Here is a 25,462-nt window from a genome sequence, read left to right as displayed (position 1 = left end):
ACACTTTGCTAAGTGGTCGGGAAAGTCTGCTGTTTTCAGCATTACCGCATGAGGTAATGCTTTATGAATCGAGGCCATTGTGTTTTTTAGGGTTCTGCTGATTTAATTAAGAATAAGGACCTGCCTAATATCGTTCTACATTTTTTTAAAAACTGTAGTGTTGAGCTTCCACTACGGATTTCCTAGTTGAAAATATCTGTGAGTAAATTAAATTGACACCATGTATAGCACAAATATTTTTTCCTGTTTAAAGTGACACTTAAGCCGACAAAAAAAAAATGAGTTTTACTCACCTGGGGCTTCCCTCAGCCCCTGCAGCTGATCGGTGCCCTCGCTGTGTCCCTCCGATCCTCCTGTCCCCGCCAGCGGCTACTTCCGGTTTCGCCGTCACAAGCCGTTAGGCTGGGAACGCGAGTGATTCTTCCCGTTCCCAGCCACAATATCGCCCCCTATACTGCTATTGCAGCAAGGAAGACCGCAATAGCAGCATAGGGGGAGATATTGTATCCGGGAATGCGAAGAGTCACTCGCGTTCCCAGCCTGACGGCCGGTGGCGGCGAAACCGGAAGTAGCCGCCGGCGGGGCAGGAGGATCGGAGGGACACAGCGAGGGCACCGATCAGCTGCAGGGGGCTGAGGGAAGCCCCAGGTGAGTAAAACTTTTTTTTTTGTCGGCTTAAGGTTCACTTTAAGGCTTCAAAGTGTTCTTTTGCAACCTCCTGGCAATGCCTTTACATTTTAATTGGATGTCCAATCTCTGAGCATAGTGGTGGGGCATACAGGTAAAGGGCATACTTACTTTCTCACTAGAAGCCAATGCTTGTCCAGGAAGCTCTGGACAAACTTGCAGATTACAATTTTTCATCAGTAAAAAGAAAATGCTGCATCATTCTTAAAAGTGAGAAATGGCTGTCCTAGTTGTTTTCTTTTATTTGCTTCCCTTTATCTTTTATTTAGTTTTCTATTCTTTTCTTTCCTAAGTCTACCCATTTTTAACGGTGCACTGTAGTTTGAGTCTATCTGGCATGTTGGCTGTCCAGCCATCTGTGGTCCAGAGACCAGATCAGATCTTCATAAGGTACAAATAATATTCCCTCTTAGAGAGTTGCATACAATGAGACATGGGTTACCCAGTGATCAGGACCGAGGGGGGATAGCTCCCAATGGACTTTGTTTGCTGATTATTTCCAAATTGTTGTGGGTTTAGGATTATTGGGCTCAATTCACGAAGACCTGTTTGATAAACAGAAGTCTAATCAGCTGTGGAGTAGGTCTTAGCAGCAAGCTGTGTTCTGTTATGGTTAAGCATACCTTAAGATCTGCATGTTCCCTTTTAGACCCTCTGAATTTGTGCATTCGTTTTTCTTAACATTTTTTTTAATAGCCTGAGGTTAAATGAATAAACATAAAACACACCATGCTTAAGCATAAAACACATCATGCTTGGATGTTACCAGTTGCTCCTCTGCATCTTGGAGCAGGAGTCTAAAGAATTAATGTCTACAGGGCTGCAGGGAAAACCACTTCCTGTGCTTGATCTCTTCTCTGCTGCCTAGGGAAGAGAAACTTGTCCTGCCCGGAAGTATATCGGCAACAATGGAGGCAGTAGTAGGACGGGATGACGCCTCCTATTGACTGTCTCCTTTGCCTGTAATATTTTACCGAAGGCTGATGGTTGGTTACCATTACTGACAGCACTAGGCTGGCAATAACAAATAAACATCTAAATTGGATTTATTGAATGTTCTAATCTTTGTGAATTCACATTTTTTGGGATATTTGGTGCATTAGTTGGTAATTTGCCTCACTGGTCAGTAACTTCAGCTTGCCATGCAGAAACAGCCTTAAGGTAGCCATACACTGGTCGATTTGCCATCAGATTCAACCAACAGATAGATCCCTCTCTGATCGAATCTGATCAGAGAGGGATCGTATGGCTGCCTTTACTGCAAACAGATTGTGAATCGATTTCAGCATGAAACCAATCACAATCTGTGGAGCTGAGCCTACCCGCCAGCTATACATTACCTGATCTGGCCGGCGCGACTCCCCCGGTCTCCGCTGTCTTCTTCTTTACGCTGGTCTCCGGTCCGGCTGGCTTGCTTCACTGACCTCCCTGTCCAGGGGAAGTTTAAACAGTAGAGGGCGCTCTACTGTTTAAACTTCCTGCCGGGACAGGAAGTTCAGTGAAGTTGCAGCCCTGGAGCTTGGAGCGGAGAAGAAGACAGCGGAGACCGGGGGAGTCACGCCGGCCAGATCAGGTAATGTATCTACGCTGTATTGCGTCGGTCGTTCGAACGCCACTATCGACGCACTCCCGACCTGCCGAGGAGCGAGAAAAATCTTCCACACGGACGGATCAACGGGAATCGACGGGAACGATTGATTTCGGATGGAAATCGATCATTCTATTCATTCTATCCCTATCCACAGGCACCTTCCCCTCAGACTTCAAGCAGGCCACTGTACTACCCCTGCTCAAGAAACCCTCACTCGACCCCTCGCTACCCTCCAACTACCGTCCTATCTCCCTCCTCCCCTTTGCCTCAAAACTCCTTGAGCGTCTGGTTCACAAACGCCTGACCCAGTACCTCAATGCCAACTCACTGCTAGACCCACTCCAATCTGGATTTCGGCCTGCCCACTCAACCCGAAACTGCTCTCACCAAAGTGGTCAACGACCTTGCCTTAGCTAAAGCTGAAGGTAAATACTCCATTCTCTTCCTCCTTGACCTGTCAGCAGCTTTTGACAGAGTAGATCATCCCCTACTCCTCCAGTCCCTCCAGTCCGTGGGCATTCACGATCTCGCCCTGTCCTGGCTTTCATCCTACCTCTCCAACCGCTCCTTCACGACCGCCTTCAATGAGTCCTCGTCCACCCCCAACCACCTCTCGGTGGGAGTCCCCCAAGGTTCGGTCCTTGGCCCCCTACTGTTCACCCTATACACATCCTCCATTGGCAAGGTTATCTCCTCCATGGGTTTTAACTATCATCTGTATGCAGATGATCTACCTCCACACCCCTGACATATCCACCACTACTATGGACAAGGTCTCCTCCTGCCTATCAGCCATCTCCTCCTGGATGTCCGCTAGGTTCCTGAAACTAAATCTAGACAAAACGAAATTTATGATCTCCCACCCCGGCCATCCACGAACCTCCCAGATGTGCATGTCACTGTTAACCACACTACCATTCGCCCTACCTCTCAAGCCCGCTGTCTGGGTGTCACCCTGGACTCCGCACTCTCCTTCACTTCCCACATCCAAAATCTCACAAAGTCCTGCAACTTCCACCTTTGTAACATCTGTAAGATTCGCCCTTTCCTGACCTCTGCCACCACCAAACTCCTCATCCATGCCCTCATAATTTCCCGCCTTGACTACTGCAATGCCCTGCTATCTGGTCTCCCTATGACCCGAACAGCCCCACTGCAGTCCATCATGAATGCGGCAGCCAGAATTATCCACTGCTCCCATCGCTCCACCACGGCAGATCCCCTCCTAGAATCCCTCCACTGGCTTCCTATCCAGTCCAGAATCAGATTCAAGATACTGTGTCTGACCTACAAATCTGTCCACAAAACCTGTCCAACCTACATCTCCGATCTTACTCAGAGGTACACACCTAGCCGCTCATCTTGCTCTTCCAATGAACTTCGCCTAACCGCCCCCCGCATCACCCAGTCCCATGCATGCCTCCAGGACTTCTCAAGAGCTGCTCCAACACTATGGAACTCCCTACCTCCACTATTAAGGCAGTCCCCTCCTTCAACATCTTCAAGAAAGCCCTCAAAACTCACCTTTTCACTCTGGCCTACTACCCCTCACAGGTGCTCTAAACCTACAGCTGAACTCTAGTCCCCTACCATTCATGTCCTTACCTCTCCCTCTAGATTGTAAGCCTTTGGGCAGGGTCCTCCTCCTTTTGTGTCCTACCTGATCTTGCACCTCCATTACTGTGAACCCATGCTATGCATCTGAGTGAACCTAACTTGCCTAATCTCCATGCTCCATCCAGTCACTGACTAAGCATTACCTGGTACTCCTACTATGGTGCGTGATCTGGTTTTCTTGTATTCCTGTATTGTCATATTGCTGTATGTCACCCCTAAATATTGTCTGTAACCTAAATTAATGTTCAGCGCTGCGTAATATGTTGGCGCTTTATAAATACAATAAATAAATAAATAATTCTGTCAGCGTTTGCGCGACGATTTAACAGCAGATTCGATCGCAGTGATCGAATCTGCTGTATATCGGCGGGAACATAGTTAGGTGAATGGGCTCCTTTAGTGAATTGACATTTTTTAAGATGTTTAGTAAACAGCTGTTTGCTACGTTAACAAATGCGGTAATGCTTTGTGAATTGATCCGATTGTGTACTATCAGATGATTGACCTCTGTTCTGTTCTGTTGAGTCACCTTATGCCATGTTTATTTGTACCTTCTAAAACTGCAAATTAAAACTATTGGAATCAAAAAGTAAAAGATGGCACCTTGGAAACAATTCTTTACAAAATCAGCTTTGTCATCTTTAAGATGACAATGTATATTTACAGGTGACATTTCTAAATTTGGGCTTCTACTGTTAATAGGTATAAAGATCTAGAGAACCTCATAACAGACCACAATGTAGTGAGTGTGGAGACCCACCTTGATACCAAATGCAACCTTTGAGGTGAGATCTAAAATCGTTCCTCATCCTCTAATAGCTACTGCTTTATATTCACACAGTAAAGAATCTCTGGAATTCTCCATCCTCAACAATGTTTGCTCTGCATCACATTATATAAATGAAAATGACATGATTCATAGAGACTACAGATAACGTAGCACAGATGTATCACACTGTCATCTGCACAAGCCATACATGAAGAGCACTGCTCCACATTGCATTGATATAAACATACAAAAGATACTTTAAGTTGAAGTCTTTATAAATGGATTGATTACCGGTACTCACTAATGTTTTGTGATTAAGCATCAAAGCCATAAGGGCCCGTTTCCACTATTGCGGTGCGGAATCGCCGCATATCACCGCTGACAAAATCGCATGCGGATGCGATTCCGCATGCGTTTTTTGCCGCGATTTCGCATGGGTATATGCGATTTCGCAGGGTATATGCGATTTTAACCATGTCACTGCCTGTGTCAATTTACATTACTTTCAATGCGAAATCGCACGCGAAATCGCGGGAAAAAACGCATGCAAAAAACGCATGCGATTTCCCTATTAAATACATTGCCTGCGATTCGCCTGCATTCCACACGCAGGCGAATTCTGCAGGGTCTACCGTGCAGAAAAATCCTGCACAGAAAAACGCAAATGAAAACTGACAAGTGGAAACAGTCCCATCCACTTGTATTGCTTATGCGAATCCGCATGCGTTGTCTGCATGCGGATTCACGCTAGTGGAAACGGGCCCTAAGAGACACATTAATCACATAGTTAAAATATGACCATTAGTGATATTAGCTTTAACTCATTCAGTAAAAAAAAACAAAGGGTCTGTAAAAGACCACATTCTGCGTTTTAGACTTTTTTCCCCCTAAATTTTCTAAGATTTTCACACATGCAGTAATAGTTCGGTAATTTAAAGAAAAAAGTGACAATTCACTAAGACTTTTAACTCATGCAATATTTAATTTGGTATTTTAAAGTGTAACTGTCGGGCATAAAATAAAAAATCAAATTAATTCTTTATTTTTATCTGGTAGACAGGTAATAAGGATGCTAATCAGGCAATCCAAAAGTTAAAATCTCTATTACTTTTCTTGTTTATAAATGATCATTCCCCAGTTTACCTGACTCTTATTTGGTATGTTGCCACAAAAATGAATTTGCAGGGCATGCTGGGTTGTCCTTTTTTGCTTCTGTACATTAGTTAAGTCTGAGGGGAAATAAAGAAGCAAAAACACAACCCAGCATGCCCTACAACTTCCTTTGTGCGGCAACGGACCAAACAAGAGTCAGGTAAACTGGGGAATGATCATTTATAAACAAGAAAAGTAATAGAGATTTTAACTTTTGGATTGCCTGATTAGCATCCTTATTACTTGTTTACCAGATAAAAATAAAGAATTGATTTTTGATTTTATGCCCGACAGTTACACTTTAAGGAATCATTCTGTATTTCATTAGGTATTTCATTACTGCAGTGCAGACAGGATAGTGGATGTAAGATGTGTTTTTTTTTTTTTTTTTTTTTAATCATACTGACAAGCAAAGTGCAATTCCAAGCTGCATAAAATCAACATAAAATTTTTATCAGTTCAAATCCATTAGTATCTTTTTAAAGTGAACCTAAACTGAATAATAAAAAAAGTCAGTTTAACAATCTCCTGTCTGCCGCAGCAACCCAGTTTTGTTCTTGGCGAATCTCATACTGCGCATGCACAGGACGCTTCCGGCGATGGGAGTGTGATCCAGGACGCAAGTGGCCAGGGCTGCGCAGGCGCAGTGGCTATCGACTGGCTGAATCGCCAGAAATGAAACTCAGTCACTGCAGGGGACCGGAGAATCGGTTTGTCCTAGCATGGGCACAGGGCGGCTGCAGGGGGCCGGTGAATTGGTTTGTCCTAGCATGGGCACAGGGCAGCTGCAGGGGGCCGGTGAATTGGTTTGTCCTAGCATGGGCACAGGGCGGCTGCAGGGGGCCGGTGAATTGGTTTGTCCTAGCATGGGCACAGGGCAGCTGCAGGGGGCCGGTGAATTGGTTTGTCCTAGCATGGGCACAGGGCGGCTGCAGGGGGCCGGTGAATTGGTTTGTCCTAGCATGGGCACAGGGCGGCTGCAGGGGGCTGGTAGAAGCCCCAGGTAAGAAACTGGCTTTTTTTTAAATTGGTTTAGGTTTCCTTTAACCATTTTTAATTACTACCTAATAATATTGTGAAATTAGTGAAATAGGTTTTTATTGTTAGCTTTCTTATTTTCTTGAATAGTTTCATTTGTTTTCACCTTTCCTCTGCTTTGTTTACTCCCTTCTATCACAATACCGCATGGCTGTTTGTTAGTTACTGACAGCTACAGGCTGGAGGCAAAATACCGTACATCTCACTTGTACCTACTGCATGCTCTAATCTTTATGAATTGATATTTATTGAGGTACTTACCGCACTAGTTGTTAATTTACTTCCCTAGTCTGTAATTTTAGTTTCCCAAGTGGTAACAGGCTAACAGCCTTAGTGAATTGATATTTCCCAAAATGTTTGGTAAAAGGAAATGCTTTATCTGCTTTAACGAATGCGGTAATGCATAGTGAATCAAAGCCCATATATGCAAAATAGTATAAAATAACATTTGTAAGCTTAAAATATAGTTACATAGTTAGTTTGGTTGAAAAAAAGACATCCGTCCTTCCAAGTTCAAGCAGAAAAAAAAACACAAAAAAAACACACCATCCTGAACCTGCACATATCCCAATTGATCCGGGGGAAGGTGAAAACCTTACAAGGCCTTGGCCAATTAGCTGTAGAAGAGAAAAAAATCCTTCCCAACTCCCGAGGGTAGTCAGATAAATCCTGGCTCAACTTTTCCTGGAATTACCTAGTAATTATAACCGTGGACACCCTTCAATGCAAGGAAAGCATCCAAGTCTTCTTTAAATGCAGATATAAAACTTGCCATAACTACTGAGGTAAGATATTCCACATTTTAACCACTTTCACTGTTAGGACCCCTTTCTAAATAGATGGTTAAAACTTAACGTTAACCTCCATACGCAGATCATGTCCCCTTGTCCTTTGTACAACTCAATGGACAAAAAGCTCATCTGCCAAGCTTCTGTATTGCACTCTGATGTATTTATACAGTCCCCCTTTTTCCAAGCGAAATAAGCCCAGTTTGTCCAACCTTTCATGGGAAGTGAGATCTTCCATCCCTCTAATTCAGTTGCCTGTCTTTGTACCCATTCTAGAGGTGCCAAAAACTGTATCCCATATGCCAGCTGTGGCCTCACAAGTGATTATACAGAGGGAGTAGTGTACTGGCATTTCAAGATATTATTTCCCTTTCTATGCAACCCAGAATTTTATTTGCATTAGCTACCGCTGCTTGGCATTGTATACGATATATATATATATATATATATATATATATATATATATATATATATATACTGTATATATTGCCTGATACTACTAAAGGATATATTGCAACACAAGAATGGTGCTTCAGTGATCCTTTAATTGTTTAGAAACTAAATATATATTAAAAGTGTAATTTGAATGTGTCTTGAGAACACTTTGTAATTTTGCAAAGTTATGGTGTCTGAAAAAAAGGGAATTTTCAAAGTGGCTTGGAGCTCACATAAGATATTAAAAGGGGTACCCAATAAGTGTTCCTACTGCTTACTACCAAAGCACACAGTAGGTGGAGTCAAATAAAGAGGGAGGAACCAATCCAAGAAAACATTTTTTACTGTGCTGGGTAATGTTAATGCTCTCTGACTGCTCATTGTTTACATGCGGCCTCACACTGTTTCCCAAAGGAATGAAGTCCTAATCTCCCTCTGACGACATTCCACATACGTGTGTACGAGGCTTAAGTCTGCCAGGGTTAGTGAATGACACCTCGAGGAAGGTCATTAATAAGGGCAAAGGATTCCATACAGAGTGGTAATAGGGTGCAGCTGCTGTGTCAGGTCAGTGAAGGAGGATGAGACAAACAGAAGTTAGTGAACATCAGAGAGCGTGTGCAAATCTAAGTAGCGATAGCTTGGACTCCGTTGTGTACAGGTGTACAGCTGTGTACCTGTGCAGGGAGGTAAGGAAGAGAGCAGCTAGTGAATAAAGTAAGAGGGATATGTAGGCTGCCATATTTCTTTTATTTTAAATAATACCAGTTGCCTGGCAGTCCACCTGATCTCTTTGGCTGCAGTACTGTCTGGATCACACACGTGAAACGATCCTGTGGCTAATCAAGTCAGACTTCAGTCATAAACATCTGATCTGCATGCTTCTTCGGGGCTCTATGGCTAAAAGTATTAGAGGTAGAGGATCAGCAGTCAGGCAACTGGTATTGTTTAAGAGAACTATGGCAGCCTCCATATTCCTCTCACTTCAGGTGTCCTTTAATAATCTGTGATCAAAGAGAGGGGAAAAGGTAGTAAAATAGGAGTATAAAACATATAAATGTATAACGTGCACTACTATTCCATTTTGAAAATCTAGTATGTCCTCTAACTCAAGCTAAATTTAGTTCTCAGTTTTATTTGGATTTGACATGCCTGGTCTAAAGTATAAAGCTGTTTATTGAGAAGTCTGTAAAATGTAAGATGTAGTCACTGGATTTCAGTGGATTTCAGTAAGGCAACAGCCTTTCAAAATGTCCAGAAACAAAGTTATCTTACCAGGGTACAGATTAAGGCATGGTAGACAAATTGGCTTCCTAATCAGCAGGACTTTCACCCAGGGAAAAAATACAGAAAGACATTACATCAGGCAACACAGAGGAGGCTTGGGAGAGACCATCTCTCCTCTTCAGCAGTTTATAAGGACTTAAAGTGCTCAGACTTGATTATTGGTATACAGTTAGACAAAACATCTTAGAGCTAAATCCTGGCATCTGCTAAAACACTTGAACAGCAGAATCATGATGGATTTCCCTTTTATTTATATATATTTTTTTAATGTAATTTTGTCTTAAAGCTGAACTCCAGGCAAACCATAAAAGCCTTTACTTAATCCACTTAGGTATTAAATAAAATGTCTCTTCAACGGAAAGGTGTTTCTGTATATGACTCCTGGCATAGTATCGGAGTCTTTCTCCTGAAATGCATTGCACACTGGTTCTAGCCTTTGGAAAGGGAATGGCAACCCTGTGCTGTAAACAAGGAAGCTATCAGAGGAAGCTCCAGCCTTGGAGAGAGTCACATGATCCACTGTTCAGCCACTAAAAATACTACAAAGTGGAAAGGGTGGAACTTTCACTTTTGAGGACTGCGTATGATTTAACAGACATTTATCTATGGGGATGACAGGACCAACTTTCTTGTACAAACATCTTACTAATAGCATGCAAGTTGGAATTATTAGAATGTCTGACCATCTTGGTCCACCATAGAAAAGAATAGAGGCATAATTGTACAACAATCTATAAAACAGGAAGGAAGATAGTGGTTGGATTAGACTTTACACATCCAACTACATTTTTAGTGCACATACCAGGCTCTACACTCTGAACTTCCTTACAAGGCATGGAAGCAAGAAATGTGGGCGTCAGAGGTGCCACAGAAGTTTGGGCACCCATGTTAATATTGGTAAATGATGGAAATTGGGACGCTACATGCTCTAGTTTCCATCATTTACCAATATCAGCATTTGCGCCTCAGTAGCAACTAAACTTCTGTGGCCCCAATATTTATATTTTTCTTTTAAAGCAACAAGAGTGGTAATTGGTGGGTTTGCAGCGGCGGGATGGTTAGGCAGCTTGTGGAGGGGTGGGTTAGGTTTAGGCATTGGTGGGGGTCGGTTGTGGTTAGGAATCATTGGAGGGATTGGTCAGGTTTGGGTATTGTGGGGGGGGGGGGGTCAGTTAGGGTTAGGCATCCATGGGGGATTGGTTAGGGTTAGGCATTGTGGGGGCAGTCAGTTGGTCAGTTAGGGTTAGGTATCCATGGGGGATCGGTTAGGGTTAGGCATCGTAGGGGGGGGGGTCAGCAAGGGTTAGGCATCCATGGGGGATTAGTTAGGGTTGGGCATCATGGGGGGTCAGTTAGGGTTAGGCATCCATGGGGGATCGGTTAGGGTTAAGCATCGTGGGGGGGTCCAGTCAGGGTTAGGCATCCATGGGGGATCGGTTAGGGTTAGGCATCGTGGGGGGGGGGGGGGGGGGAGTCCAGTCAGGGTTAGGCATCCATGGGGGATTGGTTAGGGTTTGGCATCGTGGAGGGGGTCAGTTAGGGTTAGGCATCCATTGGGGAATTGGTTAGGGTTAGGCATTCGTGGTGGGAATCGGTTAGGTATCGCTGGGGGAAATCGGTCAGAATTAGGCATCGGTGGGGGGATTAGTTAGGGTTAGGCATCGTGTGTGTGTGTGGGGGGGGGGGGGGGGGAATTCAGCTAGAGTTATGCATCGGTGGGTGGATTATTTAAAGTTAGGCATCGGTATGAGGATTGGTTAGGCATCAGTAGAGGGAGGGCTCTAGGTGAGAATAGGTTTAGTGATAGTAAAATTAACGATTTTTACTATCCGAATTACCACTGTATAAGAGTAGAATATTGGTAACTTTACCAATATTCTACTAGTGGCTATTTCCAGCACCCAAATATCCTTAGCGCCCCTTTTGCATGTATGCACAAGACATATCTGCTGTTAATATGCACAGTATTGTCAGCATGTTGTGGCCTATAAGGAGAAATGGAGGAAAGCCAAGACAGGTGGCTGGCTATGCTTTCCAACTTTACTACCAGGTAAAGCATTTCACATATATTTTATACTAGCTGGACGCCCGGCATTGCCCGGGTATGTATTTGGCTAGTGTTGGCTCTGCCCACTTTTCCTAACCCTAACACACAATTAATTAATGACCAAGTATGTGAGCTTTGCGGTCTTTGGCATCAATAATTTGCAATGAAATCAAATTAATCTGATTGGATGTGGCTCCACCCCTTTTCTGAATTTGAACCCCAAATCACCCAATGGCCAACTGTACCAGGTACAGGTGATTAATATTGCAAGAATGGCAGCAATTAAATATTCCCCTTAAAAATCAATAGGTGGATTTTGATTGGCTTTTATAGGCTCCACCCACTTTTCTGAATATTAGTCCCAGTCACCCAGTGACCAACTGTGCAAAGTTTGAGAACCCTACCATTAACAGTGTAAGAATGGCTGCAGTTTACATTTTCTCAGTGAAATTTGCATTTGTCTCCGCCTACTGATGACCCGGCATTGCCCGATTATGTATTTTATAGGTGCTGGCTGTGCCCACTTTTCCTAACCCTAACACACAATTAATCAATTACTCAATGACCAAGTTTGTGAGCTTTGCGGTCTTTGGCATTAATAGCCTGCATTAAAATGAAACAAATCATATTGGCTGTGTGTGGCTTCACCCTGTTTTATGAATGTAAACCCCAGTCACGCAATGATCAACTTTACCCGGTTTGAGGCTTGTGCTATTAACAGTGCAAGAATGGCAGCAATGAAATATTCCCCTGAAAAATCAATAGGTAATTTTTGATTGCCTTTTGTCAGCTCCACCCACTTTTCTGAATATTAACCCCAGTCACCCAGTAACCAACTGTGCAAAGTTTGAGAACCCTACCAGTGTAAGAATGGCTGCAGTTTACATTTTCCTAGTAAAATTTGTATTTGTCTCCGCCCACTTATGACCCGACGTTGCCCGCTTATGTATTTGGCTGGTGTTGGCTGTGCCCACTTTTCTAACCCTAACACACAATTAATCAATTACTCAATTACCAAGTTTGTGAGCTTTGCGGTTTTTGGCATCAATAATTTGCATTGGAATGAAACAAATCTAATTGGCTGTTTGTGGCTCCACCCCCTTTCTGAAATTGAACCCTAGTCATCCAATGATCAACTGTACCAGGTTTGAGGCTTGTGCCATTAACAGTGCAAGAATGGCAGCAATGTAAATATTCCCTTTGAAAATCAATAGGTTAATTTTGATTGGCTTTTATAGACTCCACCCACTTTTCTGAATATTAATCCCAGTCACCCAGTAACCAACTGTGCAAAGTTTGAGAACCCTGCCATTAACAGTGTAAGAATGGCTGCAGTTTACATTTTCCAGTAACATTTGTATTTGTCTACGCCCCCTTTTTAGTTATGGGAATAAAAAGTATCCTATACTTTATTCCAGGTAATATACTATGTGTGTGCCAAATTTCATTCAAATCCGTTCAGCCATTTTTGCGTGTTCGAGTAACAAACATCCAAACATCCGAACTTTCCCATTTATTACCGGTATATTAGTAGGATTTCAGCTGTTCATTTAGTAGTTTGCCTGGAGTTCAGCTGTAAAGTTGAACTAAAGTCATGATTTAAATGGAAAAAACAAAATCTATGGCAGGGAACAGACTTGCATGTCTTTCCATAATCAGCTCACTTTTCGATCAATGAATGACTGTGACTCTGTTATAACAGATGTCTGTCTTTGGGAGTTCCATCCTCCTATACACTGTCTACACTAGATGTAACTATTTTCCCTCTCTGGTTCTCTTCATAGCTGCCTGATAAAAATAGCACAACTATGGCTAAAAAAAAAGTTTTATGAAAATAAATATAACGGACCACATCTCCCGGCATGCATTGCAGTGGGCGCACGCATGACACTGCTGGGAAGTTGAAAATTCAGTCCTGTGCTGGTAATAATCACTCCTGTAGATGCTTTGAATAGTAGTGATCATTAACAAACTGTTCCCCATCCCCTTCTGGCACCTCTGACTCTGCGGTTGTCCTTGGCAAGTTTTGGTGCGCCATATTAATTGTTATGTATAGAGTTGCTTGGGGGGGGGGGGGGCAATGTAAAGCTTGCACCGGGGCCCATAGCTCCTTAGCTACGCCATTGAGTCAAACATTTGATCTGGATGCTTCTTCGGGGTCTATGACTAAAATTATTAAAGGCAGAGGATTAGCAGGACAGCCTGGCAATCTGCATTGTTTAAAAGGAAATAAATATGGGAGCCTCCATAATCCTTCTCAGGTAAGTTGTCCTTTAAAGGGACTCTGAGCTCAAGTAAAAAAAGAAAGTTGTACTCACCCGGGGCTTTTTCCAGCCCAGTGCTGGTCGGGAGGTCCCACGACGGCGTCCTGGCTCCTCTCCTAGTCCCCGCTCCGGAATGGCTGACCGGCCGCAGCCCGGGCGACACTCTGCTGAGTGTCGGGCTGTTCCTTCCGCGTATGACGCGGCTGACGTCACACGCCGGCCGCCTCGCGTCATCACGGTGGCCGGCGTGGCAGTACGGCGCATGCGCGCTTTAATTGCGCATGCGCAGTACTTTCACGCCGGCCGCCGTGATGACGCGAGGCGGCCGGCGTGTGACGTCAGCCGCGTCATACACGGAAGGAACAGCCCGACACTCAGCAGAGTGTCGCCCGGGCTGCGGCCGGTCAGCCATTCCGGAGCGGGGACTAGGAGAGGAGCCAGGACGCCGTCGTGGGACCTCCCGACCAGCACTGGGCTGGAAAAAGCCCCGGGTGAATACAACTTTCTTTTTTTACTTGAGCTCGGAGTCCCTTTAAAGGATAACTGTAGAGGGAGGTGTATGGAAGCTTCCATATTTATTTCCATTTAAGCAATACTAGTTACCTGGCTATCCTGCTGATCCTCTGCCTCTAGTACTTTCAGCCATAGACCCTGAACAAGCATGCAGCAGATCAGGTTCTTTTTACAATTTTGACAGATATGACAAGATTAGCTGCATGCTTGTTTCTGGTGTGATTCAGACACTACTTCAGCCAAATAGGACCAGCAGAGCTGCCAGGCAACTGGTATTTCTTAAAAGGAAATAAATATGGCAGCCTCCATATACCTCTCATTACAGATCTCCTTTAACCACTTGAGGACCACAGTCTTTTCGCCCCTTAAGGACCAGAGCCTTTTTCTCCATTCAGACCACTGCAGGTTTCACGGTTTATTGCTCGGTCATACAACCTACCACCTAAAGGAATTTTACCTCCTTCTCTTGTCACTAATACAGCTTTCTTTTGCTGCTATTTGATTGCTGCTGCGAGTTTTAGTTTTTATTATATTCATCAAAAAAGACATGAATTTTGGCAAAAAAATGACTTTTTTAACTTGCTGTGCTGACATTTTTCAAATAAAGTAAAATTTCCTATACATTTGAGCGCGAAAGTTATTCTGCTACATGTCTTTGATAAAAAAAAAACCATTCAGTGTATATTTATTGGATTGGGTAAAAGTTATAGCGTTTACAAACTATGGTGCCAAAAGTGAATTTTCCCATTTTCAAGCATCTCTGACTTTTCTGCGCACCTGTCAGGTTTCATGAGGGGCTAAAATTCCAGGATAGTACAAATACCCCCCAAATGACCCCATTTTGGAAAGAAGACATCCCAAAGTATTCAGTGAGAGGCATAGTGAGTTCATAGAAGATATTATTTTTTGTCACAAGTTAGCGGAAAATGACACTTTCTGACAAAAAAAAGAAAAAAAAAAAGTTTCCATTTCTTCTAACTTGCGACAAAAAAAAATGAAATCTGCCACGGACTCACTATGCTCCTCTCTGAATACCTTGAAGTGTCTACTTTTCAAAATGGGGTCATTTGTGGGGTGTGTTCACTGTCCTGGCATTTTGGGGGGTGCCTAATTGTAAGCACCCCTGTAAAGCCTAAAGATGCTCATTGGACTTTTGGCCCCTTAGCGCAGTTAGGCTGCAAAAAAGTGCCACACATGTGGTATTGCCGTACTCAGCAGAAGTAGTATAATGTGTTTTGGGGTGTATTTTTACACATACCCATGCTGGGTGGGAGAAATATCTCCATAAATGACAATTGTTTTATTTTTTTTACACACAATTGTCTATTTATAGAGATATTTCTCCCACTCAGCATGGGTATGTGGAAAAATACACCCCAAAACACATTATACTACTTCTCCTGAGTACGGCGATACCACATGTGTGGCACTTTTTTGCACCCTAACTGCGCTAAGGGGCCCAAAGTTCAATGAGTACCTTTAGGATTTCACAGGTCATTTTGAGAAATTTCGTTTCAAGACTACTCCTCACGGTTTAGGGCCCCTAAAATGCCAGGACAGTATAGGAACCCCACAAATTACCCCATTTTAGAAAGAAGACACCCCAAGGTATTCCGTTAGGAGGATGGTGAGCTCATAGAAGATTTTTTTTTTGTCACAAGTTAGCGGAAATTGATTTTAATTGTTTTTTTTCACAAAGTGTCATTTTCCGCTAACTTGTGACAAAAAATAAAATCTTCTATGAACTCACCATACTCCTAACGGAATACCTTAGGGTGTCTTCTTTCTAAAATGGGGTCATTTGTGGGGTTCCTATACTGCCCTGGCATTTTAGGGGCCCTAAACCGTGAGGAGTAGTCTTGAAACCAAATGTCGCAAAATGACCTGTGAAATCCTAAAGGTACTCATTGGACTTTGGGCCTCTTAGCGCACTTAGGGTGCAAAAAAGTGCCACACATGTGGTACCGCCGTACTCAGGAGAAGTAGTATAATGTGTTTTGGGGTGTATTTTTACACATACCCATGCTGGGTGGGAGAAATATCTCTGTAAATGACAATTGTTTGATTTTTTTTACACACAATTGTCCTTTTACAGAGATATTTCTCCCACCCAGCATGGGTATGTGTAAAAATACACCCCAAAACACAATATACTACTTCTTCTGAGTACGTGTGTGACACTTTTTTGCAACCTAGGTGCGCTAAGGGGCCTAACGTCCTATTCACAGGTCATTTTGAGGCATTTGGATTCTAGACTACTGCTCACGGTTTAGGGCCCCTAAAATGCCAGGGCAGTATAGGAACCCCACAAGTGACCCCATTTTAGAAAGAAGACACCCCAAGGTATTCTGTTAGGAGTATGGTGAGTTCATAGAAGATTTTTTTTTTGTCACAAGTTAGCGGAAAATGTCACAATTTCCGCTAACTTGTGACAAAAAATAAAATGTTCTATGAACTCATCATACACCTAACAGAATACCTTGGGGTGTCTTCTTTCTAAAATGGGGTCACTTGTGGGGTTCCTATACTGCCCTGGCATTTTAGGGGCCCTAAACCGTGAGGAGTAGTCTTGAACCCAAATGTCTCAAAATGACCTGTGAAATCCTAAAGGTACTCATTGGACTTTGGGCCCCTTAGCACAGTTAGGCTGCAAAAAAGTGTCACACATGTGGTATCACCGTACTCAGAAGAAGTAGTATAATGTGTTTTGTGGTGTATTTTTACATATAACCATGCTGGGTGGGAGAAATATCTCTGTAAATGACACATTTTTGATTTTTTTTACACACAATTGTCCATTTACAGAGAGATTTCTCCCACCCAGCATGGGTATGTGTAAAAATACACCACAAAACACATTATACTACTTCTCCTGAGTATGGCGATACCACATGTGTGACACTTTTTTGCAGCCTAGGTGCGCTAAGGGGCCCAACGTCCTATTCACGGGTCATTTTGAGGCATTTGTTTTCTAGACTACTCCTCACGGTTTAGGGCCCCTAAAATGCCAGGGCAGTATAGGAACCCCACAAGTGACCCCATTTTAGAAAGAAGACACCCCAAGGTATTCCGTTAGGGGTATGGTGAGTTCATAGAAGATTTTATTTTTTGTCACAAGTTAGTGAAAAATGACACTTTGTGAAAAAAACAATAAAAATCTAATTTCCGCTAACTTTTGACAAAAAATAAAATCTTCTATGAACTCATCATACACCTAACAGAATACCTTGGGGTGTCTTCTTTCTAAAATGGGGTCACTTGTGGGGTTCCTATACTGCCCTGGCATTTTACGGGCCCAAAACTGTGAGTAGTCTTGAAACCAAATTTCTCAAAATGACTGATCAGGGGTATAAGCATCTGCAAATTTTGATGACAGGTGGTCTATGAGGGGGCAAATTTTGTGGAACCGGTCATAAGCAGGGTGGCCTCTTAGATGACAGGATGTTTTGGGCCTGATCTGATGGATAGGAGTGCTAGGGGGTGACAGGAGGTGATTGATGGGTGTCTCAGGGGGCGGTTAGAGGGAAAAATAGATGCAATCAATGCACTGGGGAGGTGATCGGAAGGGGGTCTGAGGGGGACCTGAGGGTTTGGCCGAGTGATCAGGAGCCCACACGGGGCAAATTAGGGCCTGATCTGATGGGTAGGTGTGCTAGGGGGTGACAGGAGGTGATTGATGGGTGTCTCAAGGTGTGATTAGAGGGGGGAAATAGATGCAAGCAATGCACTAGCGAGGTGATCAGGGCTGGGGTCTGAGGACGTTCTGAGGTGTGGGCGGGTGATTGGGTGCCCGCAAGGGGCAGATTAGGGTCTAATCTGATGGGTAACCGTGACAGGTGGTGATAGGGGGTGATTGATGGGTAATTAGTGGGTGTTTAGAGGAGAGAAGAGATATAAACACTGCACTTGGGAGGTGATCTGATGTCGGATCTGCGGGCGATCTATTGGTGTGGGTGGGTGATCAGATTGCCCGCAAGGGGCAAGTTAGGGGCTGATTGATGGGTGGCAGTGACAGGGGGTGATTGATGGGTGGCAGTGACAGGGGGTGATTGATAGGTGATTGACAGGTGATCAGTGGGTTATTACAGGGAATAACAGATGTAAATATTGCACTGGCGAATTGATAAGGGGGGGTCTGAGGGCAATCTGAGTGTGTGGGTGGGTGATTGGGTGCCCGCAAGGGGCAGATTAGGGTCTAATCTGATGGGTAACAGTGACAGGTGGTGATAGGGGGTGATTGATGGGTAATTAGTGGGTGTTTAGAGGAGAGAAGAGATGTAAACACTGCACTTGGGAGGTGATCTGATGTCGGATCTGCGGGCGATCTATTGGTGTGGGTGATCTGATTGCCCGCAAGGGGCAGGTTAGGGGCTGATTGATGGGTGGCAGTGACAGGGGGTGATTGATGGGTGGCAGTGACAGGGGGTGATTGATAGGTGATTGACAGGTGATCAGTGGGTTATTACAGGGAATAACAGATGTAAATATTGCACTGGCGAATTGATAAAGGGGGGTCTGAGGGCAATCTGAGCGTGTGGGCGGGTGATTGGGTGCCTGCAAGGGGTAGATTAGGGTCTAATCTGATGGGTAACAGTGACAGGTGGTGATAGGGGGTGATTGATAGGTGATTGATGGGTAATTAGTGGGTGTTTAGAGGAGAGAAGAGATGTAAACACTGCACTTGGGAGGTGATCTGATGTCGGATCTGCGGGCGATCTATTGGTGTGGGTGGGTGATCAGATTGCCCGCAAGGGGCAGGTTAGGGGCTGATTGATGGGTGGCAGTGACAGGGGGTGATTGATGGGTGGCAGTGACAGGGAGTGATTGATAGGTGATTGACAGGTGATCAGTGGGTTATTACAGGGAATAACAGATGTAAATATTGCACTGGCGAATTGATAAAGGGGGGTCTGAGGGCAATCTGAGCGTGTGGGCGGGTGATTGGGTGCCCGCAAGGGGTAGATTAGGGTCTAATCTGATGGGTAACAGTGACAGGTGGTGATAGGGGGTTTGATAGGTGATTGATGGGTAATTAGTGGGTGTTTAGAGGAGAGAATAGATGTAAACAATGGATTTGGGAGGTGATCTGATGTCGGATCTGCGGGCGATCTATTGGTGTGGGTGGGTGATCAGATTGCCCGCAAGGGGCAGGTTAGGGGCTGATTGATGGGTAGCAGTGACAGGGGGTGATTGACTGGTGATTGACGGGTGATTGACAGGTGATTGACAGGTGATCAGGGGGGATAGATGCATACAGTACACGGGGGGGGGGGTCTGGGGAGAATCTGAGGGGTTGGGGGTGATCAGGAAGGAGCAGTGGGCAGGGGGGGGGGATAAAAAAAAATAGCGTTGACAGATAGTGACAGGGAGTGATTGATGGGTGATTAGGGGGGTGACTGGGTGCAAACAGTGGTCTGGGGGGTGGGCAGGGGGGGGTCTGAGGGGTGCTGTGGGCGATCAGGGGGCAGGGGGGGGGGAAATCAGTGTGCTTGGGTGCAGACTAGGGTGGCTGCAGCCTGCCCTGGTGGTCCCTCGGACACTGGGACCACCAGGGCAGGAGGCAGCCAGTATAATAGGCTTTGTATACATTACAAAGCCTATTATACAATGTAAATGCGGCAATCCGGGTGCTAGTAACCCGCCGGCGCTTCCGAACGGCCGGCGGGTTACTACGAGCGGTGGGCGGAGCCAGTCCCCGGCGGCTGATCGCGTCACGAATGACGCGATCGCCGCATAACCACTCCCGCAGCCGCCCCCGCCGATGGGCGTATTGCGGTCGTTTGGGCCCGGACTTTGCCGCCGCCCATCGGCTGGGGGCGGTCCTCAAGTGGTTAAGCAAGAAAATACTCTAATTGTAACAGTACGTGTTCACCTACTTTTTCAGTTGCAGAGTGCTGAAAAGTTATTTTAAAGAAAAGATAAAAAATGATCTTTTAGGTAGGAGGATACTTACAGAGAACCCGAGGTAGGCCAGATGGGGGGCAGATGGGACACAGAAGCATATTCTCTGTCTGATGACATGCCTCTGTGTCTCCACAGCGCCACTCTCTTCCCCCCCACTGCCGCACTACACTTGGAGAGAAACATTTTGTTAGAGGGATTCCCTGTTTAAAACGCCTGACAGAGGCGTTCATGCAGGGTTTCCTGAGCTGCCATTGGGCCGCTCTCTCTCCCTGGCCGCAACTCCTGCCACTCCCCCAACTCCCTGCACGCTATGATAGACACACAGGGCCATATGCATTTCTCTTTTTCACCTGAGTTTTCTCCTAGGAGATAATTTTTCATCTTTGATTTTAAATAACTTTCCAGTAATTTTCAACTAAAAAAGTACCAAAACGTTGGGGAAAAAGTACTAACAAAATTATTTTGAGCATTTTCTTGCCTTCTGGGGGCTTAAAATGTATTTTATTGACAAGTTTAAAAATATCACCTAGGAGAAAACTCAGGCGAAAAAGTGAATTGCATATGGCCCACAGTCTCTCAGTACAGTGTTGCTACCCAGAGATCACGAAAAGTAAAAGTGGGCCATTGCAGCCCACTGGAGCAGTGGGGAGCAGCGATTTTTGCAGCTACCTGATCCGCTCAGCCCCACGGATCAGGTAGCCTTCCTTTTTTTTTTTTTACTTTTTGAGCCCACCTTGTGCTCTCTTTAAGAACTAAAGGCCTGATTTAATTAACTTTTTATCTTGTGTTTTTTCTAAGTGATATTGTCACATTATAAATAAAATGCCTTTTAAGCCACCAGCAAGCAAGAAAATGCTGAGAATAATTTTGACAGTACTTTTTCCCTTACTTTTTAGTACTTTTTCAATTGCAGAGTGCTAAAGTTATCTTATGGTGCCAATACATGGTACAATTTTTTCCGATTAGATAATTTAGATCGATTATTCCGTTAGATCAAATTTAAAGATTTTTCCAACATGTCCGATTGAATTTTAATTGAAAAAAATGGGATAATCGTTCGTTTTTCTTGATAAAAAAAAAAAAGATTCTTTTCAACTTTTCGATTTAATCATTTTGGTCGAAAAAATGAGAAAATCAAATGTTTTTATTGTACAATGGATGGGCACCATAAAACAGAAGATGATAAAGTATTTCCTGGGAGAAAAAGTGAATTGAAACAGGGCCAATGCTTTTTGTTTAGCTCTATGTATTGTAAGGATTAATACGTCACAATTTCCCTTTAACTGATAGACACAATAAATGACTTGAAAAGGGAGTCCGTTTATGAGCTGACAGGCTGATTGTATTGGGAATATATTTTGTTTTTGTTCTTGAATTACACAATCCTAACATTTCTTTTAGCTTCCATCCACTAATGTACAGTATTTATGTGCTGCTCACTTTAAATGTGTGTAACAGGACTGCAGTGTATATATGAGGAATTCACAGTGACTGCCCTTGAGGCACCATAACATGCACAGAATTTCTTCTATTCTGATGTACAAAGAGATATAATGGGATATAGTTGTGAGATTATGATGACTATCAGAATGTACTCTTAAGAAGGCTATAAATAAAGCGGGGCATGCCTTCGGCTACAGAACTCCCCGTGCGAAGATCCCTCAGCACGCTTTACCAACTCACGCAGGAGGAAAAATAAATACAATTTATATGCAATGTAAAAGTCCAGGAGTGCTCTGTCTCTTAAAGCGATACTCCACCTCCAGTGCCTTTTTGTAACTTCAAGTAAAATTTTACTTTGATTATTAAATTGCCATAAATGTAAATCGCTGCCATACAAGTCTTGGTGCCATCTAATATTATTAAAATAATTAACATTTACAGCCAGCTAAGAATTTACATTATGACATAAGTTTAAATCACAATTCATTCATCCTTGGCAATAGTATTCAGTATTCTGTTTGGAGTACTGCTGCCATTACACAGTCCAGAAATACTTGCCTTGCTGTAGAAGGAATTACCTGCACGCAGCAAGAGACTGTGTTATTCATTTATAAGTAATTTCCTCTATAACTTTTTATCCTTACAGAATTGTGTCTAATCATGGATACGCTTATTGTATGTGTGGGACACGAATGCATCCACTGCTAGAGTGGGGGCCGCTAAATAAGATTGATCTTGACACTAAATAGGGGGCTCGCCTACATTCTATGGACAGGTGGAACCAACAATTTTGGTTTTTGGAGGTGCTGTGCATCTGCAGTCTTCATGTCCCCCCCCCTTAAAAAATGGCTCTGCATGTATCTGCCCTTGAGCTACTCAACTATTAAGGTGGCCATACATCTAGCGATGATGGGCAGATTTGACCAGGAGACAGATTTCTCTCTGATCTAATCTGATCAAGAGAGAGATCTGTCAGCTGCCCATACATCGTAGCCTGATTCCTAATCAAATTTCAGGAATCGGCCTCAAGATGCCGCATCTGTCGACTCCATCACTGCCCCCTAGTGTAAATGTGCAGCCGTACCTGCATTTATACTTTACCTGTCCGCTGTTGCCCATCTATCTTCGGTTTCCTCTATTTTACACACTGTCGGTGTATAGCACATGTCGCGTGTGTGATGTCACACGCGACACGTGCTATACATTAACAGCTTGTGGGCTGCTGGTGTATTTTATGTCACCCGTGAAGAGATTTGCAAAGAAGTACAGCAGAAAGCCTCCCAAGTCCATGTGTGCAAAGCTCGTTGCATCATACTCAAAAATAGTGAAAGCTGTAATTGCTTCCAAAGGTGCTTGAAGTAAGCACTAAATAAAATGTATGAATACTTATAAAAATAATACTTATAAAACTATAATATTTCAGTTTTTTCTTTTTATTACATTTACAAAATTGTCTAAAATTGTATGTATGATTCCTTATCAGTGGGTGAGCAGATGCAGTCATTAGAATAATTGTGCAGAGATCAGAAAGTTTTTTTACTCCGTGCCCTTAGTTGTCAGTCTCTCAGGACAGGGAAAAAAAATGTCTCCCCCCATGGGGCCCCACTGCGGCTGCATCCCATGCAGGGTCTATTGTTATACCCCTATGTAATAGCTAGACACGCAATAGGTTTTTGATTGATACCAACCTCCAATAACACCTGCCCATGTGTACTATCAGCAACTATCCTATATGTACTGCTTTGATGGTTGGCCAATGAAGTTCTCATGGCGACAGCAGAGTAATATGACCCTTACTAAATTCCCCTTTTCTCCTAAGTTTTCTCCTAGACGATCATTTTTCATCTTCTGTTTAACATACCGTATATACTCGCAAGCAAGCCGAATTTTTGACCCCCCAAAAGTGGGCCAAAAGTTGGGGGGTCGGCTTGCTTGCGAGTCATGTGTGGGTGGGTGGGTGGATAGGTGCTGTCCCTCCCCGCTCCCCCCGCGGCCACCGCTGCTATTACCTTAGGCGGCGCCGCTGCCTCTATCCCCGTCCTCCTCCGGTAACTCATTCACAGCAGCGCGCCCCCCGCTGCTGTGATGACGCAGGAAACCATAGAGAGCGGTTCCCATAGTAACGGCATCACGCTACAGGAAGCCGCTCTCTATGGTTTCCTCGTCATCACAGCAGCGAGAGGCGCGCTGCTGTGAATGAGTTACTACCGGAGGAGGACGGGGATAGAGGAAGCGGCGCCGCCTGAGGTAATAGCAGCAGCGGCGGCCGCAGGGGGAGCGGGGAGGGACAGCACCTACCCACCCATACTGGGGCATTATGCTAGCTATATGGGGCACTATACTAGCTATAATGGGGCACTATACTAGCTATACTGGGGGCACTATACTAGCTATACTGGGGGCACTATACTAGCTATACTGGGGGCACTATACTAGCTATACTGGGGGCACTATACTAGCTATACTGGGGGCACTATACTAGCTATACTGGGGGCACTATACTAGCTATACTGGGGGCACTATACTAGCTATAATGGGGCACTATACTAGCTATACTGGGGGCACTATACTAGCTATACTGGGGGCACTATACTAGCTATACTGGGGGCACTATACTAGCTATACTGGGGGCACTATACTAGCTATACTGGGGGCACTATACTAGCTATACTGGGGGCACTATACTAGCTATACTGGGGGCACTATACTAACTATACTGAGCACTATACTAGCTAAACTGGGGCACTTCACTAGCTATACTGAGCACTATACTAGCTATACTGAGCACTATACTAGCTATACTGAGCACTATACTAGCTATACTGGGGCATTTTACTAGCTATACTGAGTACTACCTACCTATACTGAGCACTATACTAGCTAAACTGGGGCACTTCACTAGCTATAATGAGCACTATACTAGCTATACTGAGCACTATACTAGCTATACTGGGACATACTAGGGGGATCACGCGGCCAGCGTTTCCTACCCCCGGCTTACATGAGGGTCAATCATTTTTTCCTGTTTTTTGGGGTAAAAGTGGGGGGGTCGGCTTACATGCGGGTCGGCTTGCTTGCGAGTATATACGGTAACCCTTTTAGCGCTCTGCAAGTTTTTCTTTCTTCTCACAAAAGACATTTTACTGATAAGGGCCCACATGCAATTCACTTTTTCACCTGAGTTTTCTCCTAGGAGATTTTTTTTTAAAGTCTTTTTAAAATAGATTTTCAGCATTTTGTAATCGAAAAAGTACAAAAATTAGGTGAAAAAGTACTATTACATTTATTTTGAGTATTTTCTTGCTTAAAAGGCATATTATTGACAAGTTTAAAAATATCACCTAGGAGAAAAAGTGAATTGAATGAGGGCCCCAAGCCCATATGCAGTTAACTTTTACTCCTGAGTTTTCAGCCCCTGAGCTTTTCAGCACTGTGCATTAAACAAAGTACCAAAATATAAGTGAGAAAAGTACAATGAAAATTATTAGTAGTATTTTCTTGCTCTCTGGTGGCGTAAAAGGCATTTTATTGACAAGTTGAGAAAATATCACCTAGGAGAAAACTAAGGAGAAAAAGTGAATTGCGTATTGGACCCAGGCCCATATGCAATTCACTTTTTCACCTGAGTTTTCTCCTAGGAGATAATTTTTCATCTTCAATTTAAAATAGTTTTCCAGCACTAAAAAGGTAGTTGAAAAAGTGATATTAAAATTATTTTGAGTATTTTCTTGCTTTCTGGTGGCTTAAAAGGCATTTTATTGACAAGTTTAAAAATATCACCTAGGAGAAAACTCAGGAGAAAAAGAGAATTGCATAAGGGCCCCAGTTCCATATTTTTCAGAAGTTGAGCTTTACTTAAAGGAAAGGTTCAGGGAGGGTGGGCAAAAAATAAAAATCAAATTCCACTTACCTGGGGCTTCCTCCAGC

At 43.9% G+C, this 25,462-nt stretch overlaps 2 protein-coding genes across 17 annotated transcripts in view; one reads left to right on the top strand and one right to left on the bottom strand.

The window, feature by feature from the left end:
* SMOC1 (SPARC related modular calcium binding 1) overlaps positions 1–25,462 on the bottom strand; it is a 418,437-nt gene that overhangs the window by 105,388 nt on the left and 287,587 nt on the right. The gene's annotated exons all lie outside the window — the stretch shown is intronic.
* LOC137532982 (son of sevenless homolog 2-like) overlaps positions 1–25,462 on the top strand; it is a 199,955-nt gene that overhangs the window by 153,724 nt on the left and 20,769 nt on the right. For 4 of the 5 annotated variants that reach the window (XM_068254066.1, XM_068254064.1, XM_068254062.1 and 1 more), the window contains one exon: positions 4,598–4,680. The exons of the other annotated variant lie outside the window; for it this stretch is intronic. The gene's annotated coding sequence lies outside the window, so the exon portion shown is untranslated. The remainder of the gene's footprint in view (positions 1–4,597; positions 4,681–25,462) is intronic. 5 annotated transcript variants of the gene reach the window in all.

The sequence above is a fragment of the Hyperolius riggenbachi genome, chromosome 9, assembly GCF_040937935.1.
Source record: "Hyperolius riggenbachi isolate aHypRig1 chromosome 9, aHypRig1.pri, whole genome shotgun sequence".
Taxonomy (NCBI): Eukaryota; Metazoa; Chordata; class Amphibia; order Anura; family Hyperoliidae; genus Hyperolius; species Hyperolius riggenbachi.
This window is presented reverse-complemented; position numbering and strand designations above follow the sequence as displayed.